This window comes from Lontra canadensis, unplaced genomic scaffold (assembly GCF_010015895.1).
Source record: "Lontra canadensis isolate GAN:19392208 unplaced genomic scaffold, GSC_riverotter_1.0 scaffold118, whole genome shotgun sequence".
NCBI classification, from domain to species: Eukaryota; Metazoa; Chordata; class Mammalia; order Carnivora; family Mustelidae; genus Lontra; species Lontra canadensis.
The window spans coordinates 370,107-391,210 of NW_022631112.1; the positions used below are offsets into that span (position 1 = coordinate 370,107).

The 21,104-nt window shown below is 40.0% G+C and overlaps 1 protein-coding gene across 3 annotated transcripts in view; it reads right to left on the bottom strand.

Annotated features, from left to right (window-relative positions):
• Nucleotides 1-21,104, bottom strand: part of LOC116857103 — a 176,777-nt gene that overhangs the window by 117,647 nt on the left and 38,026 nt on the right. Inside the window, exon 1 of one of the 3 annotated variants that reach the window (XM_032840947.1) lies at nt 2,083-2,105. The exons of the other annotated variants lie outside the window; for them this stretch is intronic. The gene's annotated coding sequence lies outside the window, so the exon portion shown is untranslated. Of the gene's footprint in view, nt 1-2,082; nt 2,106-21,104 lie in introns of those variants that run through there. 3 annotated transcript variants of the gene reach the window in all.

Here is a 21,104-nt window from a genome sequence, read left to right on the forward strand (position 1 = left end):
TACACTTTTCAGCTCCTTGGCAATACCATAATTTTTTTGTCTTTGATATGCTTAATACCTTCCTAGAAACTCAGTAATGAATTCAATTCAATCATAGGCACTGAGCTGAGATGAAAAATTACTCCTTTCAAAGGAGTCATTTTAAATGCAACAGCTTACAAAAGCAGAATTATTTTTGAGAACTTGTTGAGAGTCACAATGTTGTTAAACTGAAATTAAAGTTTTATTTAATAGGAAAAATTAAAATGTAGCGTAGGTTAACCCTTGTTAACTGTTGTGCCTTCTGTCTAAAACAACCCCCTATTGTGCATTTTTCTTCTCTAATTTTCCTACAATACTCCATCCTGTTGATACAGCAGAGTTCACTTGTCTTACCCCCGCCCCCCAGTTTCATACAACTACAGCCCTTCCTGCTAATTTGATACTCATAGAGAAGACATAAAATGGGCACTCAATCCTACATAGCCAGAATAATGACATGATAAATATCTCCCCTCTAGCTCAGCTGGCTCCTAATCTCTAAATTTAAAGAAAAAAAAAAAAAATCTTCTGTTATCTGGTGATTTCAAGCTATTTATGTTGCAAGCTCTCAGAAGGCTTTGCTAACAATAAAACCTTTAGGAATAAATGGAGAAAGCAAAGAGGCTTTAAACGAGCAATGCCTTTTTAAGATTTCCTGCATCAAAATATTTCTTGAATTGGAGAATAAAAAATCAATAAACAGAAATCAAAAAATACAGGCTAGATTTTAGGAAATAGAGGAAAAACAGAAGGGGCAGGAAATTGATATTTACTGCATGTCTATGTGCCAACCATGGTGTTCGTACTTGTAACAAGACTGACAGCTACCATTCAGGTATATGACAAATACCGTGGTAAATCTTTATATGGATTTCTATTTCTCCCAGTAGATACCATTATGATTTTAAAGTTGAGGACACTGGGGCTCAGTGAGTAGAACAGGGGAACTCAGAATGTTCGAGCACTGCCCGTCTGACTCCAAGACCCACCACTGTGCTTTCCCACTCCATATGTATTACCTTAGTTCAGAGGATATCTACAATAATACTGGGATTTTCTGAGTCCCTGCAGAATGGCAAAGAACATGATAAAAAATATTTTGCATTAACAAAATACGGCAGTGGCAGGAGACCGTTAGGACTGATGTATGTATGTAAAGACTATCCCTCAACTTAAATCTGTTAACCTCGTCAAAATCCCAAGTCCATCTAAACTTGGTTTAGCTGTCTTTTCTGCCACCAGATTTTCTGGCCCACCTTTCAATGTGATTTTCTCCTGCCAGTGTAAGTTTTCATGTTCTACCTACTGTGATGTGCTGTAATTGTTTATATGCCCCTCCATGCCCTCCTCACCTTAGCAGCAGCTATTAATACAGAAACATGCACTTAACAATAAACCCAGATGAAAGATACAGAAGTACCCCTCTACAGTTGTCTGCTTTCTCCCCAAAAGGCAACATGAGAATTTTAACTCCTAGAATAATTTAACAGATATTTTGGTTGTCTATCAATTACTAATATCAATAAGCATTACTGGGCACCTCCCCAGTGCTCTCTTTCTGCCACAGGATGCTGGATAGGATACATTCTGTTTTCCCTACTTCACGCGGATAATGTATTACTAAGTATTATAGCGTGATGGTTGACCCTAAAATTTCGCAGCTGAAAACAACAAATATTTAGTACCTCACTGTTTCTGTGGGTAGGGAATCTGGGCACAGTTCAGCTGTGCTTGACCCTAGCTCAAGATTTTTCAAGAAGCTGCACCCAGGGGAGCCTGGGTGGCTCAGTGGGTTAAAGCCTCTGCCTTCGGCTCAGGTCCTGATCCCAGGGTCCTGGGATCAAACCCCTCATCAGGCTCTCTGTTCAGCGGGGAGCCTGCTTCCCTTCCTTTCTCTCTGCCTGCCTCTCTGCCTACCTGTGATCTCTGTCTGTCAAATAAATAAATAAAATCTTAAAAAAAAAAAAAAAAAGAGGCTGCACTCAAACCGTCAAATGGGGCTGCAGCCTCATCTGAAGACTCGAGTCAAGTGGGGAGGGATCCACTTCCAAGCTCCTTCACCTGGTTGTTGGCAAGGTCTAGTTCCTCGAGAGCTGTTAGAAGGAAGGCTTCCACTCCTTCTTGGCTGTTAGCCAAAGCCCTCCCTCAGTTCCTTGCTGCATGGGTCTCTCCACGGGGCAGCTCATCCTGTAGCAGCCAGTTTCCCTCAGAGACAGAAAATGACAGGGGAGAGAGAGAGAAGTGGCAGTATTTATGTCACTGATCTCAGAAATGACATCTCATCATTTGCCATAGTCTATTCATTACACGTGAGTCACCGGCAGGTCCAGCCTACGCTCAGGCAGAAGGGAATTACACAAAGGTTTGCAAACCAGGAGGCAAGGATCACTTAGGGCCACCTTAGAGGCTACCTATCTCCAATGTTGCCCTTCTGTGCCTCAAGGGATACACACACACACACACACACACACACACACACAAATGAACACCTAGAAAATAATTCTTATTTCCTAACATTTCTGGCTTAACACTAAATGAACTCATTTAAGAACATGCTACTGGATAACAAACACTTTACTTCTTTCAACAAATATTACAGAGGGCTGAAAAGGACCAGACACTCACTGCTCTGGAACTTTCCTTTAAAAGGAGTAACTGAAAGTGTATCGTAAAAATTCACCAAGAACATGACCAACCTCCTCTTCCCACAAGCAGAGATGCAGGAGAATAAAGATTAAGACAACCACTGTTCTTTTCTAATTAAAACCACCTCAGCATTTATAGTTAGCAACTATTTTAAGAATGTGTTTGTTCTCAGGCTAGAGCTTCGATGAGCAAATCCACTTGCCCACAAATGTAAAACACATTCTCTAACATCTGCTTTATTAATGATGGTGGTGCTATTTCAATCTCCCTATGCTGCCTTCTTTTGCTTACAGCTCAACTGACCAGAATTTGGGAGGGGAAAAAGAGTATTATTTCTTGATTCCCTTCAAAACTCACTATACATCTACTACAGGCCATCAAAGATAAATGGTACAAACTGGACATTGCATCCCTGATGTGAAAACACTTCAGCTCCTCCAGAATTTTAATTGCCTCAAGGGAGAAGAAAAGAAGGGTGAGAGGAAATCATTTAGAGAGAGATTCATGAGCTGGCTCAGGTTCAGCTATAGAGAAATGGCATCCCATCTCTCTGTACGCCTAAGTTTTTGTAAAGACACTCATTACACATGTAAATACATACATTACAACCTGTAATAAGTGCCAAGAAGGAAAGAGAAAAGTGATAGACAGTAAAGAGAAGTGCTTAGTCAAAGAAGTTCCCTCTTTGATGAGAGAGAGGTGATATTTAAGCTGAGAAGAGATGAAAGAGAAGGTTCCAGGCATGTGTAAAAATAAATAAATAAATAAGAATGTTCCAGATAGAGGGGCTAGCACGTTTCCTGATAAGAGGAAGAGCTTGGCATGCTATAGGAATCAAGAAGGCCGCCACTGAGGCAGAGAGTGGAATCAAATGAGATCTCACTGGCTACTGTTTGGGAAACGGATAGGGCACGACTGGCAGCAGGGAGACCACTTACGAGGCTGCTGTAGTCATTTAGGGAAGAGATGATGGTGGCCTGATCTGGGGCATTGTCAACAGAAACAGAAGTCAGAGACAAGAAATATTTAGGAAGTAGAAATGACAGGAGAGATTGGGTGGGGTGGTGATAAAGAGGTGGAGAGAGAAAATGAGAGAGAGAGAGAGAGAGAGAGAGGGAAATGACTTCTACATGGATGACTTCTGTGTATCTGGATTAACAACCTGGTGAGCAGTGTGCTTCCATGTGACCCATCTCTCTGGCTTTGAGAAAGCAGCTTCCCAGTTGCCTTGAGAAAAATTCTGCAGAACTCAATTCTCACTTTTCATCCTGTCAGCCATGGGTGAAATCCCCCGTTAACTGGGAAGTCAGACAGGAAATGGGCTAAAATGCCCACAGAAAGAGAACTGAGAATTTGTAGAGTATGCATACAATTCAGCAAAGGTCTTTATTGATCATCTGTTGCAACCACTTTACTTTAACAGATGAGAAAAGTGTAACTCAGAGATGTTGAGGAGCCAAGACCCAAGTTAAAGAGCCAGTTAATGACAGAACTGAGGCTAGAATCTTTGTCCTAGAAACAGGGCAAAATATGAATGAGGCAGCCTGACCAATGGGTACAATAATGACATGGACTTAATAGCCCTGTATTTACATTTTCCTTTCCTCCCTCCACCAATTCTTAATAAATTTGAATGCAAATTGGTGGAGGAGAGCATAAAATTTTGCATCCTGTTTTGAAGAGAGCCTGCTAAACATATGCTAAGGGATACTAAACCGCAGAGCTCTAAGTATTACTGCAGAGAAGGAAGGGAAGGAGGGAGAGGCGAAGGGAGGGAAGAAGGAAAGAAGGCAAGCACGCGGACAGAGGAGAGGGAGGAAAAAAAGCTAAAAATTTTAGCCTCAATTATGTTGTTGAAAATAAACAAATTTGGACCTATATGAACCTGTGATGCCTCCTTTGCTTTACCAGGCTACAAATGGCAATGAAATCTGTGTGAAATTTTTAATATTTTAATTTCCTAAGCCTAAGGATAGATTTTATTGGATTTTACATTTTTCTAGTGGTCCAGTTCTAGTTCTTTTCCTATATGAAGAAAGGAACAGATTTGTACATTCAGAAAGAGGTAACAAATGAAAAGAGAGAAGATGATAAATACAAAATATCATTATTTTAGCTGGGATATTCCCCTCCCAAATGACATTTCAACACTAGAGGTATTCCATTTCGCTCCTCAATCTACTGACATTTACTTTTAACTCTCCTTTACAAACCCATTCTGATACAAAATTCAGAGAGAAATCTATGTAAAATATTTCAAATTGTGACTCATCTCACAGCAACATGTTTGACTAAATTCAAGTTCTCAGGAGGACAACTTTGAGTGAAGTCTTTCATGCAGACTTACATCTCCAAGCTTTAAAAAAAAATGCTTATGTCAACAGATCCAATTTTATATGAGAAACAAATAGCTTCCATACACATTTACACCCACCAACAGAGAAAACAATCTAGCCTGAAGCTACCCACTTTTCCTGAAATTATGGACAGCCTATGCAAGTTGAAAATGTCTGTATGAAAGCTTTAAAGCCAGAATTAATTCTGTTTAAGATATCCACCAAAATAATTTTTTTTCCCTCTTAACAGGAAAGTTAGTTCTTAGAGCCTGGGCACACTGCAGATTTGAAGTTTGGAAAGGAAAGATCAATCGCCCCTCTTTCTTTATTTCATGCTCTCCACTCAAAATGGCTGGCTCAATTCAGGTAACACTTTTCCCCAAACTCTCATTACACCCCTCATTGTAAAGCCCAATGTGACTGCTCAGAGAGTTATGAGTCATGGAAAAGAGGAGGCTATAAAGCCTTTCTCCTCTAAACTGAAAAAAAGCATTTACTGCCAACCTCAGGAGAGAAAAGTCAAATCAGTCTCCCTGAAAGCGAGTGAATCAGTTCTATAAACTCCCACAAGATTCTTCTCAAATAATTTTCAAAAAGAATTAGTCTTCACCAAAGGAGTTTATAAAAAAAAAAAAAAATCCAACTGTGTTTCTGTAATTCAGTGATGAAGATATAACTTGATAATTTTCTTGTCAGTGAAAAGATCCAACTTAACCCTCTTCCAATTCAGTTCTGTATTTAAGTGATACCTTGAAGTTTAAATAATAAACTTAAATCAAGCAACAAAATAAAGCAAACCCTGACATTTTAAGCATGTCATAAACAAAGACAGCTGTCACAAATTCAACTCCACCACATGCCCAAACTCTCTCAGGACCTATGCAGAGCGGCTCTGTCCACGCCCAAGGGATTTGTGGGCCCCTGACACCATCAGGCTGGGCAAAAAAGGGAAAGGGAGAAGATGAAAGGTCCAAGCCTGCTATTTTTCCCATGCCTTTCTCCAGCATGTTCCATTTTTCTGCCAAGAAAGCGAGGAGTTTTAAAAGTCTCATCGTAGTGGTCTACAAAGAGAACTAGAGTCCATCATTATCATTAACATAGAGAAATAAATACCACCACTAGCTACAACTAGGCAAATATCCCTTCCACGGAGGCACATTCCCCACTTGGACTCGCCCATCAGCCCCACCACTCTCCCCCACTGCCTAGACCAGACCCGGTGGGTGCGCACTGATCTGACATGCAATGTGGCCCAACACGGAAGTAGTCCGTCAGATGGCCAATCACGGGCCGCCCTCCAGCAACGCCCCCACGAGGTCGGCTCCTCAGAAAAACACGAATCATGGTTGGTAACACAGGTTCGTTCCCAACTTCGGCTACACTAACTCACCTGTTAGTGACAGGGACGGGTTGAAGTGCTGGGGCCTGCAGGGAGGGGGCATCTGACGGCATGTTGCATCTGAAAGATGATACCTGACACTGACAAATCAAATTCCAGAAATCTTAGACCTAGCTGATGTCCTCACCAAGAGGCATCCAAGCCTTAGGAAAACCCTTACACCACAGCAAAATATTAGGGATAGGTGAGCTGGGGCAAAAGAAGAAGCTAGACTTTCCTCTGCATGGGCCCACGTCTTCCTCCCAAGCGCTAAAGAGAATTTTATCACCCATTTTTTATTAATACTTCACCTGCTCAACACTGCAGTTAACTCTGAGTCTTCAAAGAATCTTGAGACAAATGGCAACTGTCTATGGTGTCACAGGGTTATGCAGATGTTACTGGCAACTATGGCACCCTAGGACTTTACACATACGTATTCCTTTTCTTTGGTACGGCATTCGGTTTTGAAAAGCTTATCTACCAGAGGTCCAGGCATGGATTCCTTCCTCCAACTAGAACAAGTAACCTAAGTAGTAATTTTTGTATGTGTGTGCATGTGTGTGTAGAAAAGGTCATGAAATATTAGAATTGGAAAGGGAAAATCTGGAGGTAGAACAGTGGGCCAATCAACATGGCCCCCAGACCTAGGTTAAAAAATATTTTAGGTCTGAATGGTACTTTATAAGCACATCTTTATAATTTATAAGCATATCTGTTTCATTTCAGGAAGCCTCATTCAGTCTAAAAGTCCCAAGATGTGCCACAATTTACAAAAACATGAAAAGAGAATCCTGTACCCAAGACCTGTGTTTCTTCAGGAAGTCTGTACTAGCTGTGAATACATACGTTATCCTCGACATTCACAAATGTGGGAGAAGTCTTACGACCCTAAAAATTCTTGAAAGCTCGAAGCCAAAATAAACAGGCCAAGTGTGCTAATCATCGGACAAATGTGGAAGGCTGCGATACCTTCCTTCCGAGTTTTATGAAGATATTCTAAAGCTCACTTTCCTGCAAGTAGGATTTCCACCATATAAATTTCACTAAAGCACAAACTGAATAGAATCATGTCAGTATAATCCTCACATATTTCTGCCAGCTGGGATCCTGGATGTTGAGATGTGACCGCCTCTCCATGGGCCTGAAACCACCAATCTGTTTCCCACGGGTCACTGCACAGCCATCAGATGGAGACACTATGTGGTCACTACCCTAAGGAACAAATCCAAACCACCTACGTCGAGGGAAAAAGCTCCAGCTCCCATTTCCAATCTCCCGAGCCACCCCAGTCCCTCTGCAATGGAGTATCAATAGAGAGACTAAATGAATTGTTTACTTAATTGTGCTGTACAAGCTGAATAATTGCACGCTTTCCAGAAAGGCTTTGTAACCAATGAGATGGCACTGGATCTGCCAAAACCTTTACCTTGAAGCCAACATCCTTTCTTTCTACAGTCTCTCTCCTATCACAAATAACGGCAACTCTGGTATTATTTCCAGAGGAGGCAAAACCATGGCAGAGCCGTCAAAAAAACATGTCTTTCAAAATGGAAAAAATCTCCATTAAGATGTACCCGCTGAGAACTGCTATCTCCCTATATGCCAATGTGAAACCTTTAGTTACCAACCCCGATTTAATCGGTTACACACTGAAACAGCCAGCAAATGGCACAATAATCCATCTTTTGGTGAATAAAATTGGCCCACTAATGAAAGGACCACATTTTAAGAGGATAAGAGAAATGTCATGAAAATAAGGTGGGTTGGAAGCTATTTTCCAAATATCAATTATGGGGCAAGAAGACTAGAAAGATGGAAAACGGAGTGTTACTAATGTGTTGAATGTTTAGGATGATAAAAATCAACGAATACCAAGACAGAAAATACTGAGATAAGATGTATTGGGTGGGAAAAAAATCCCTTAAGGCTAGCAACAATTGAAATTTTAGCTAAAGAAAACCCAGTATTACTTAAGTCAAGAGAATAAGGCTAAGGGAGATGTCTTTATAACTCGTTCACCAAAATTTGCTTGAAGCCTTAAAAAACAGTGGAAGTTCTCAAAGCAAAACACAGACTTCTGGTCAAGGAACAGTTTATAGCACTTATTTTGTTGTTTTCCTTTCATTATTTTGGTAGGCTTCGAAGACATGGTTCAAAATAGAAAAGCGTCTCTCCTACCTAGATCTCCCACCATCCACTCCTCTTTCCAGAGGCATCTACTATCACCAATTTGTTATGTTTTTCTCCCACACCAAAGATCTAAATATTCTTTAAACTCTATTTCATAAAAATCTTCCTCTTCTGTGTTCTTGCCCTTTTTTTGTTGTTGTTGTTGTTGTTTTACTTTGTTTTGTTTTTGTGCAACAGTTTTTCATTAATAATAATCATGGTCTTTTCTCCCTGGTAGCTCATTGTTAGCTCCAATGAGCTGTTTCTTCTGAGGCCATAATCCCCGATGATCCAGTCTAATCCACAGGTCTCACAGGATTAGGACTTTAAAGGAAGAGTATGCATCAGAATCAGACAAGAATACAAAGATGCTATTTTTACCTAAATGATCTTCAAAAAAAAAACAAAAAACAAAAACACCCCAAACCAAGCTATTTCAAACAAAGGGAAAATACAATGTATAGCCATCACCAAACCGAAGTTCTAAGAGTGTTTGAATCTTAGCCCGACAATGTGGTTTTGATTCACGTACCCACTGGATTGGATCTTGCAACATCCACCTCATCTGATTTTTCAGGTGTAGGCTGGCCCCGAGCAATATTGGCCTGACTACCTCTGAATGTGTTTGGGAGTAGAAAAGAGATGATGCATATTTTATTGGGAGGAAAGATAAGGAAGATGTCACACATGGTCAGAGAGTCCTCCCAGACTCCCTGCTATGAGAATACCCAAAATGAAGGTAATATGTGAATTTCAAACATATCAGGTCAATTTTTGTCCATTCCCTATACAATTAAGGCTATGGACAGTTGTGGGGAGGGGGGGGTGGAGATCTAAGTTCTAGTCCTGATTTTGTCACAAACTTAATGTACCCTTGGCTCAATCACCTTTGATTCAGTCTTATTTATAAAATGAGGTTCTTGGCCTTGATGAGCTTCGAAGTCCTTTTTTTTTTTTTTAAAGATTTTTTAATTTATTTATTTGTCAGAGAGAGAAAGAGCACACACACAAGCAGGGGTAGTGACAGGCAGAGGGAGAAGCAGGCTCTCCACTAAGCAGGGAGCCCATTCTGGGACTTGATCCCAGGACCCCAAGACCATGACCTTAGCCAAAGGCAAATGCTTAACCAACTGAGCCACCTAGGTGCCCCTCCAAAGTCCTTTTGACCTTCAACTTCCTGAGTTCATATGCAATTTTTCTCTATATACTAACTTATATACCTGTTATGTGTATATAAATTTCCTTTGATTTCCCACAAATTTATTTGCCATGAAATAACAAACTATATAGCTTAAATGCTTTTGAATCCTTATCAAGAAAGAGAAGTAACTGTAGTGGGCAGTGTCATTTTGAAGATGTCCATCTTTCATTCCTTCTCCACCCTGATTTATTTTGGTGGTAGTATCTGTGTACAACTTTGGGGGGACAAGTTCCAGTATTTGCCTCCCCAACTACAGGAAACCAGAAGTTCCTTCTGCAGATTCTCCTTTCGTCAGTCAATCCACCCATAAGATAGGCATGTGACCCATCAAATTTTCTCTCTCAGGAATCTGAATCTTTAGCAGAACAACACAAGAACAGAAGAAACAGCTAGAGTTCATTCACTCTGTAAGCGATACCCAGGCAAGACTGTTGAGTAATTCCTGCTACAAGGATTTCTTCAATCCTACAAACAACCCCATATCCTTCCAATATATTCTGTTTCTACTGGTTAGTCGTTTGCTGTCTAATAATGTACTCCAAAACTTTTACTGCCTTAAAATAACAACCAGTTATTTACTCACAATTCTGTAGATTAGCAATCTGGATAGGGATCAGCTGGGATGGTGTGTCTCTGCTCTGTGTCAGCTGGGTTCAGGAATGGAACTGATCTCCAGTCAGTAGGCACATCTGTCGGGGGCTGACTGATCTCAGACTGCCTCCCTCACTCGATTATTGGAAACTGGCAGGAGCCATGAGCTGGAACACCTCGTTCTCCATGTTTTCTCTCATGTTCCAGTAGCCTAAACTGAGCTTCTTTAAATGATGTAGAAATGTTCCAAGAGAACAAAAGCAGAAGATGAAACTTCCCTTCCAGCACATTCTATTGATCAAAGGTAGTTTAAAACCAGCCCAAATTCCAGGGGTGGGAGAAGGGAATTCATCTGTTAATGGGAAGGAGAAGTGGCAAAGAAACCTTGCCAAGAAAAGTGGCCACAGGGAGACGGGATTCATGGGGGACCAATATTGTAGTAATCTACCACGTTCGACTCAGTCTCTGTTGCTTGCAACCCAAGAATGATTACTAATCCACCAGTCAGCGAATTCTGACACGGGACACATTAGATTTGAGAGGACTCTACATTTAGAACATTTTTCCTCTTCATACCTCACATATTAATGAGATTATTTGGAAAGAATATAGGTATCATGGTAGTGGGGCTGTAAGAAGCAATGAATTTAAAGGGAAATTATCATGGTTCAAGTCCTGCCCGTTATTCAACTATGTAATGTGGAACCTGCATGACCTCTGGGACATTCATTTATATTCATTCATTCTGTGACATTCATTTAAAGAATGAATGAATGAGTGGAAGAAACGGGGTGATAATACTTGCCTAAGTTGTAAAATTGTTGTGGATATTAGAGTGAACTACAGGCAGCCCTCACGGCAAGTGCAGGGCAATTAAAATAAGCATGCAGGGTGAGACTGTGTAAGACTGTGAATGAAAAATATTACACTTGTCCCATGACCTCCAAAAAATTTTGTCAAAACATTAAAATTCTTCTCACTATTGTTTATAAATGTAAAGGAAAAGGGGGGTGTTGCTTACTTAGTACACCAAAATACTAGAAACATTGAAAATAAAGTGGTTTATTTATTTATTTGTAAAAAAAAAAATCAAGATTCGTTTCAACAGTGCTTGCCTTCTTGTCATTCATATAACTCATACTATGGAGTGAGCTTCTTTTCTGTGCCTCAGCAAATTGTCTCCTTCCTTTCTAAGTTTGCCTCTGCTTACAAACTTTTATCCCTTGCTTGTATTTTCAATGTCATGAAATATCTCCAAGAGCTCCGTTCATGTGAAGTTTTTGCTGGTGTCCTCTCCTCTGGGACATTTTTATCCTGTTATCACACCTGCTTTCCTCCCTTATGTCAATACATTTGCCTCCACTAAGTTCCTCTGACTGCTCGTCTTTCAAAAGGCAACAGTGTCAACATGCCCACACCAGCTATTTCTTCTCTGTTCCATTTATGTTTGATTCCAACTTCACTCGCAGCATTATCACTTTTATTTCTTTGCTGCACTTTCACTTTTGTTGGCCAGTTCTCTTTCTGATTGTCCCTATTCATAAACTGTCACATGGGTTTATCACCGGGGAACAAGGAGGAAACACAAATACATACTTTGCTGTCTGTTTCTGAGCTGAATAACATGCGCACAGTGACCATTCACTGACAGACTAGAGGTGATGATATGACTGGTCACTGATCATGAGCATCTGTCACTCACACAATGATTTATGGACTAAAGAGCTAGCAGCACAGTTTCTGGTACTTTATGCTACTTTTCTGTTACTACATTTGGTAACCAAAATTAGAATGGTATTAGGAGACTGGTCTTCTGCAAACCAGGGTAACTGAAAGTTGTGCATATCAAAGCTATCCAAGCAAGCATTGTGTGCTAAAGATTATGTCAAGTTTAATTACTTCCACAGTTCTGTGAGAGAAGGAAAGACTAGAGCTCACTCTTAACTGTACTAAAAAAGGGATTGGCAGGGAGCGCTTGGGTGGCTCAGTCGGTTGAATGTCTGACTCTTACTTTCAGCTCAGATCATGATAGGGTAGTGGGACTGAGCTTTGTGTCAGGCTCTGGGCTCAGCATGAAGTCTGCTTGAGATTCTCTCTCTCCCTCTGCCTTTGCCCTCCACTTGTGCGCTCACTCTCTCACTCTCTCTCAAATAAATAAATAAAATCTTAAAAAAAAAAAAAAGGCAGGGTTGGATTTAATTAAAACATGTCCTGGGCTCCACCAATTTTCATCTTTGCCATCCCACAGTCGGCAGATTCACGCTAAATTAGGCAGCCAGGAGGGGAGGAGGAAGGAATGCAAAACAAGTGAATTGTGACCTTCCACACAGGCCTTCAGAAAAATTCCTGGAGAGGAAAATAAGCATTCCAAACCCAAAGGCCATCCAAAAGTGAGGAAAGACATTATCCAAATTAAGTAGATCTTTTCTTTACTTTTTCCTTCCACAGCCAGAAGAAAAATATTTCAATATGGCTTCCCATGAATGGGGCTGGTGGTCTCCAAAATACCCATTTTCCTTTATTAGTAGCAGAATCCCAATTTTTGGTTGTTTATCCTGCCACCCAGAATAAAGGTCCTACTTCCCAACTTCCCTTGCAGCTAGTTATGCCCACATGATTTAATACTAGCCAATGAAATAGAAACAAAAGATTGTGGGGACTTGGGGGAACTCTTTAATAGGAGCTTATTTTATTGGGAAAAGCAACCTTTGTCCCTCCTACCATCTGGAATATATGGGATATATATGTGACAGGATGTTAGAAAGCACAATCTTGGACTAGAAGGCAATGTTGAGAGCGCAGATGCCAGACATTGCGGTGGTGGAACCTAACACAGAAGGTGCCTGAGTCCTTAATGTCTTTAGGCAAACATCATCCTAGCTCTCTTCACATGACCTTATTTGTAGTTAAGCCATTCTTTTAGATTCTTTCTTACCCACAGATCTGAACGTAGCTCCTAATTGATCAAATGAATACTCTTATCTAGTCAGCGGGCTATTTTAGTAGCCCAAGTGTCAACGTTTGAATTCTTCCAACATTCCACACAATGGAGGTCACAAATGAGGCAGAAACGCATGGGCAAAACGATACCCTTCACATGGTGCTGGATATTTAGGAAAGGAAAGCTTATGATTGTTTGCAAAAACCTAGTACAGATTCAAATAATCAAAACTCAAACACAGACCTGGCTTAAAAACTGTTTGGACCAAAAAAAAAAAAAAAAAATGGGGGGCGCCTGGGTGGCTCAGTGGGTTAAAGCCTCTGCCTTCGGCTCGGGTCATGATCTCAGAGTCCTGGGATCAAGCCCCACATCGGGCTCTCTGCTCAGCAGGGAGCCTGCTTCCTCCTCTCTCTCTGCCTGCCTCTCTGCCTACTTGTAATCTCTGTCTGTCAAATAAATAAATAAAATCTTTAAAAAAAAAAAGAGTTTAAAAAAAAGGGGAGGGAAAGAGAGTACTAGGTCACAGCAAGCTTATTATAAATCAGAAACTGCAAGTGGGAAACAGAAGCCTCAAAATATAATTCAGTATAAGACTGCACTCAAATAAGCATCTAGAGGAAAACAAAGGGTGCCAACTCAGTGCTGATCCCATATCAAAGGAACATTTAACAAATAGAAATTGAGGTGAGGGAAACCATGGTGGTCTGGACATCTCCATTTCATGAAGGATGGGAGAAAAAACTGCACTTATGTAGCTGGGAGCAAAGAAGACAGAGCAGAGATAAGACTGGTATTTCAAATATCTGAAGCATTATCTTGTAGAAGGGGGATTTTGCTTCCATCTGTGTGGTTTCAAGCAGAATTGGGACCAATGGGTGAAATAAGTATAAAACCTTTTTCAACTCAATAGAAGAAAAAAACCTTCTGAGAATTAGAACTTCCAAATTGGAATGCACTACTTTGTAAGATAGTAAGCTATCTTGCATGGTGAATTGGGTGTACTTTTTAAAGTAAAGACCATAATGGAATTCAGGACTTATTTTGAAACTCAGAATAGAAAACAAATAACTAGTGTGTCTTGAAATCCTTGAAGAAACAAAGTGATTTTGATTCTAGCGTGACTATCAATGAAGGATCCTGAGGAAGGGAGTTCTGCACTGGGTAGAAAGCTGTCACATGATCCTGCTAATTTTACTGTTCAATGAATACTCTCTCTTCCTATTATATGTGAAGTGATTAATATGCTGTGATCCAAGTGTTGAACAAAATGCACCCTGAGGAAAATGATGATGACCGTATCGGCCAGAACTCTTCCAACTCTAAGTGGATGAAACCGACTCAGAATATTTTGAGGGGGAAAATAAGAAATTCAGTAGTAAGTTATAAATATCACTTCAGGCATGGGTATTCAAAAAAATATGGCCAGAAATCTTGTTCCATCTCTTGGGTCAATTTTCTCTGAGCTGGCTTCAGTCTCAGGAGACTCTCACCATGCAGAAGCCTAGATCACCTGTGCCAGCTTCCCACTGCATCTCGACCAGCAATTTCAACGGGCAGAGAACTCCTTTTTCTCTAAAGTCTTATAACTGGCTTGGACTAATTTGGGGACTTTGATTGGCCAGGCTTGGGTCACATGAACTGAGAATAGGGCAGGGGTCATTTCTACAAGGAAAAGAAGGCTTCTGAAGTAAGGGATGCTGTGGAGATAAAAAAAAAAAAATACTAAATGTTCACTACAATTACAATAAATGTGGTAAATTTTTAATGGCAACCTTAATGGAATTTGGGGGTTATTCTGAATTTCAAAATAGGAAACCGAAATACTGTTATATCTTAAAATCCAGGAGAAAATGAAGTGAATTGATTCTAGGCCTTAATCTGAAATTCTAATACTCATGCAAATAACGATTTTAACATGTCTGTCTTTTCACCAATTCCCCCCACCTTTTTTTTTCCTTAAGATGCTTCTGTTCACAGACAGCCTCATCAGACAACGTAATAGCAAATGAAGAAAAAAGCATAAAATGTTTATTGAAGTGGATGAAGTCATGGCATGTAAAGAAAAAATTCTTCATTAATAGCTGAAAAAATCTTTCTCTATATTTAATATTTAGGTGACATATTTCTATTTCAAGAGAAGTAAACATTACAGTCATGAATAGCAAACAGAAACACAAACTCCATTTATTTGTAAAATAAACTCATTTTCTTTTCATATCAATGCAAAAAATGACCCAATGCCATATGTTCCATTTGCCATGATTCTAAGACAGCAAAGCTATACAATTTCTAGATCATTAACTTGTCTTCCCATTTTTCCATGTCTTGCAGTTCTGCTAGGTAAGCGTTCATTCATTCACTTTGAAAATGCTACCTTTTATAGGTTTGGTATTTCATTTGCTCAATTACTCCATGCAAAACTACAGCAGCCAGTGGTTGGGGATGTAGGGAAGAAAAGGGCCCACCCCACAGTTTCTCTAAAAGAACAAGAACTCAAAACTACACTTCCAATGGTTTCAAACAAAAGGGGGTTTTGTCTTTTGCTAGTCTCAAGTTTGAAAAAGGCATACATAACCCCTCATTTCATGTCATTGGCGCCAGGCTGAATGTCACGTACTCGGGATAGCACAATGGTACCACACAGCAGCGTGTCAGCTCTGTAAGTAGTGGGTGGCAAGAGGGGCAAGAGGGAAGTGTCCCTGCAGTTATATGGGAATCATGGAGGGGTCCCTGGAAGAGAAGAGAAGCAACTGTGGGCTTAAGGTTACCTGCATGAAACCAGGGAAGCAGAATTCTATAAATATATCCCAAACTTAGACCTGAAAAATATAATCCAGGGTCATTGCAATGATACAAGAGAGAGATACCCTGAGATTAAAGCAGCCCTGTATCATCCCTGTGTTTTCCATTTTTATTTCATTGCCTAGCTATCCACAGAGAGATTTCTTCTGGCCAGCTTGATCCATTCAAAAGGCTGCAGGGGATTGAGGCCATTATGAAAACAAATGTACTCAACTTCTGAAACAAGCTATAGAGGTCACACTAACTAGCCTAGTCTATGTGATTTAGACTAGAAAGTCGTCAGTAGATGCTTCCCCAAGAAATCAAACAGGAACCAGTATACAATCTGATCATAGAAACCTATTAACAGGATGCAGGACCAAAGCACTAATAGGAGACTTAAGAGAACGCAGCAACTCATGACAGATGCATGCTTACACCGTGAAAATTTACTACTTCTTTTTTGGAGATCAACTCAAGAGTTCAAAAATGAACAGACACAGTAATAACTATCAGAAGACCATTATGATTTATCGAGTTTGAATAAATCATTTAATAAATCCAGCATGGAGGACCTCACTGAATCCTTTCTTTTTTTTTTTTCATTTTAACTTAAATTCAAGTTAGTTAACATACAGTGCAGCACTGGTTTCAGGAGCAGAATCATCACCCACATACAACACCCAGTGCTCATCTCAACAAGTGTCCTCCTTAATGCCCATCACCTGTTTAAGCCCATCCCCCTACCCACCTCCTCTCCAGAAATCCTGTTTGTTATACTTAAGAGTCTCTTACGGTTTACTTCCCTCTCTGTTTTTATCTTATTTCATTTTTCCTTCCCTTCCCCTAATTTCATCTGTTTCGTTTCTTAAATTCCACATATGAGTGAAATCATATGTTCGTCTTTCTCTGACTGGCTTATTTTTCTCAGCATAATACACTCTAGTTCCATCCCCATCACTGCAAATGACAAGATTTCATTCTTTTTGATGGCTGGGTAATATTCCATCATGTGTGCACACACGCACACGTGTGTGTGTGTGTACACACCACATTTTTATCCATTCATCAGTCAATGGACATTTGGGTTCTTTCCATAATTTGGCAATTGTTGATAGTGCTGCTATAAATATTGGGGTGCATGTGCCCCTCTGACTCAGCATTTTTGCAACCTTTAAGTACCTAGTACAGCAGCGGCTGGGTCGTAGGATAGTTATATTTTTAACTTTTGGAGGAAACTTCACACTGTTTTCCAGAGCGGCTGCACCAGTTTGTGTTCCCACCAACAGCGTTGAGGGGATGCCCCTTTCACAACATCCTCGCCAACACCTATTGTTTCCTGAGTTGTTAATTTTAGCCATTCTGATAGATATGATGTGGTATGTCATTGTGGTTTTGATTTGTATTTCCCTGATGATGAGTAATGTTGAGCATCTTTTCATGTGTCTGTTGGCCAGGTGGGTGTCTTCGTTGGAAAATTTTCTGTTCACATTTTTCAATGGGCAGGTACTAATAATATCTCCATTTTATAGACGAAAAAAGTGGATCTCAGGCAATTTTGTATAATTTCTCTAAAGCCACACAGCCAACAAAGGCAGAATCAGGATTTTAACTCAACCAGTTTGATTCCAATTCTGTGCTCTTACCAACCAGTGCTTTTTTTCTTAAGCACTTTGCATGAACTTGCTCATTCAACTTGATTCTCATAACAACCCCAAGAAAATAGAAGTTATCGTCTCTATTTTTCTAATGAGAAAAATCAAGAAGATAAATTATTTGTTCTAAGTTACCTTGACAGTGAGTGGCAGAGTCAAGACTGGAACTCATGTCTGTCTGACTCTAGAACCCATTGTCATAAATAATATGTCACACACAGCTACTTGCCCACCAAAGTCTATTCTCCTCTTCTTCCTGGGCACATGTGTGCCTCACCAAAAACTACACTGCTATGCTTCTTCTGCACTTAGGTGTGGCCATTTGACAAAGTTCTTATTATAGGAATATGAGTGGAAATAACATGTGCAACTTCTAAGACAAAAGAAATTCCCTGACCCCAGACTTCTTCTCTCTCATGCACATGAACTGGAACTCACAATATCAAGGATCAAGCTAGATCCTAAGGGATAACAGATTTAAGAGCTTGGAAGAGCCCAAGTTCCTGAACAACATAGAGCAGAGCTGTCCCATTTACCTGGACCACCTTGGAACTGTTATGTGAGAGGAAAGTCATCAGTTTCTACATTATTTAAACCACTGTACTTTTAGAGGATCTTTGTTACATCAGCTTAACTGATCTCTAATTAATACCACCAACAAGTGTCACATGAACGAGGTAAAGATGCTACCGACTTAGGTAAGAAGGCAGACATGAGGATGTGAGAGAATCAGGAAGACTGATATTCTAATTACTGTATCCTCTCTATGAAATCAGCACTATATTTTTAATTCCTAAACATAATAAAGTATTCTCTACAAAAGACAACTGCAAAACTTCATCTAATGAAAAAAGCAAAACAACAAAAACCAACCATCTGGGATGTAACAGACCGCACATACTGGGATTTTTCATTTCTTGTTTTTACTTTGCTTTAGATACCTAAACAGACGAAAAATCTTTTTGAAATGGATTGGCTCTTGGTAGAATCCATTGGAACAACCAACCTAGAACCCACTAGATCATACCAAAACAAAATCTCCTTTAAAAACAAGTGTACTGGGCACCTGGCTGGCTCAGTTGGTGGAGCAAGAGACTCTTGACTTTGGGCTTGTGGGTTCAAGCCCCATGTTGGGTGTGGAGATTACTTAAAAATAAAATCCTTAAAAAAGGTGTACTGAGGGGCGCCTGGGTGGCTCAGTGGGTTAAAGCCTCTGCCTTCGGCTCAGGTAATGATCCCAGGGTCCTGGGATCGAGCCCTGCATAGGGCTCTCTGCTCAACAAGGAGCCTGCTTCCTCCTATCTCTCTCTCTCTGCCTGCCTCTCGGCCTACTTGTGATCTCTGTCTGTCAAATAAATAAATAAAATCTTAAAAAAAAAAAAAAGTTGTACTGAAATGAGCCCAAAATTACAACGATGGGACATACTAAGCCAGTATGTCTGGACAATACTTCAATTATCTTCATTTCAACCCTACACTGTATGTTGCCTCTCTTGGACATGTTGCTGTGGGTCATGCAATGCAATCTCTTTTGTCTTTTCTTTGAAAAATATTAGGAATGATGTAGGGACAAATCTTCAATTATACATTCACCCCTGAGTCTGTGGTTACCCAGAGAACCCCTGGGATCTTCCAACTGAATCTGAGAAAACTTAAGTTTCAATTTTTTAATGTTAAAAAAAAAACAAAAAACACATTCCTATGGAAAGTAATTTTCTGAACCATTAAAATGATCATAACTTTTGACACCTTAACTCTGGGTTAAAGATGACAAAAAGTATTTTAATGAAATGGTAAAAAGTATTATATTTGGGGCACCTGGGCAGCTTAATTATTAAGCGTCCACCTTCAGCTCAGGTCATGATCCCAGGGTCCTGGGATGGAGCCCCGCATCCAGCTCCTTGCTCAGCAGGGAGACTACTTCTCCCTCTCCCATTCCCTCTGCTTGTGTTCCCTCTCTCGCTGTCTCTCTGTGTCAAATAAATAAAATCTTAAAATAAAATAAAATAAAATAAAATGAAATAAAAGTATTATATTTGCAAAGATGTTCCCTAAAGCATTTTTAAAGAAGGGAAAAGCTGTACATAAAACAGCAGAGAAAAGAGTTAAATGATGACCATCCCTAGGGGAAATAGGAGACTGATACTTAAAAACAAATCCAGAAGTCCAAAGGAAAAGCACTGAGAAATAAATTTAATCTTTTTTGATATCTTTCAAAGAGATTTAAAAAAGGAGACTGATTTTTGCATAACCCAGAACAACACCTCTAAGAGACGTGACATACAGTGTAGGAATTAAAAAAAAACAAGTTCTGCAAGTCAGGTAATATCAGGGAGAAGCAAACAGACAAACCCCAATTGGGGACTCCTATGGGACAGCTGACTGGGCTTTTTCAGTGAATGGCATTTTTTTTCAAAGATGAGTCTGCTCTAGGTGAAAATAAAGTTAAGAAATATAACAACCACGGCAATACAGCGATCCTTATTTGCATCCTAGTGTGTATGGATCAAGATTTAAAAATTATGTTTTAGGGACAATCAGCGGAATCTGAATATGATTGGGTTACATGTAATACCAAAGAATTACTACTAATTTCATCAAGTATCATTACGGTACTACAGTTCCATAAGAAAATATGCATATTTTCTAGAAATGCATAATGAACTACTTAGGGGTGAAATGACAAAAGGACGAGGACGGACTTCAACACGCTGCGGTCACAGTTAACAGCCACCACAACAAAACACACACAGCTCCGTGTGCGCTTCTCTGCCTCAGTAGTTCCTATTTGGAGCCAACACTGACTAGCTCTGTGACCTAAGTCAAGTTACTTGACCGCAATGCCTCTGTTTCTCTCCTGTTTACTAGTGACAACGACCCCATCTACCCTTCTCAGGTTATTGCAAGGATCAAATGAGATGAACTCTGGAACGCACTCGGCACAGCGTATCAGCTGCAATTATTATGAACCAAACCCCAGTCACCAAAACTCAAGCCCTCGAAATCTCTTCTGTCTTGCTCTCCAGTTCTCGGTTGCATCCCATTTCCTCCCTTGCTAGCCCTGGTTTCCTTCTTGAGCATCTGTTTTAATTGTTAACAGTGAATTAACCTCTCATTAATTTTTAAAGTGACTTTTTTATTTTTTAAAATTTTATTTTATTTTACTTAAATTCAATTAACGAATAGTGTAGTGTATTATTAGTTTCAGGGGCAGAGGTCAGTGATTCATCAGTTGTATACAACACCCAGTGCTCATTACATCACGTGCTTTCCTTAATGCCCATCACCCAGCCACCCCATCTCCCCACCCACCTCCCCCCCAGCAACCCTCAGTTTATTTCCTATGGTTAAGAATCTCTTTTGGTTTGTCTCCCTCTCTGAT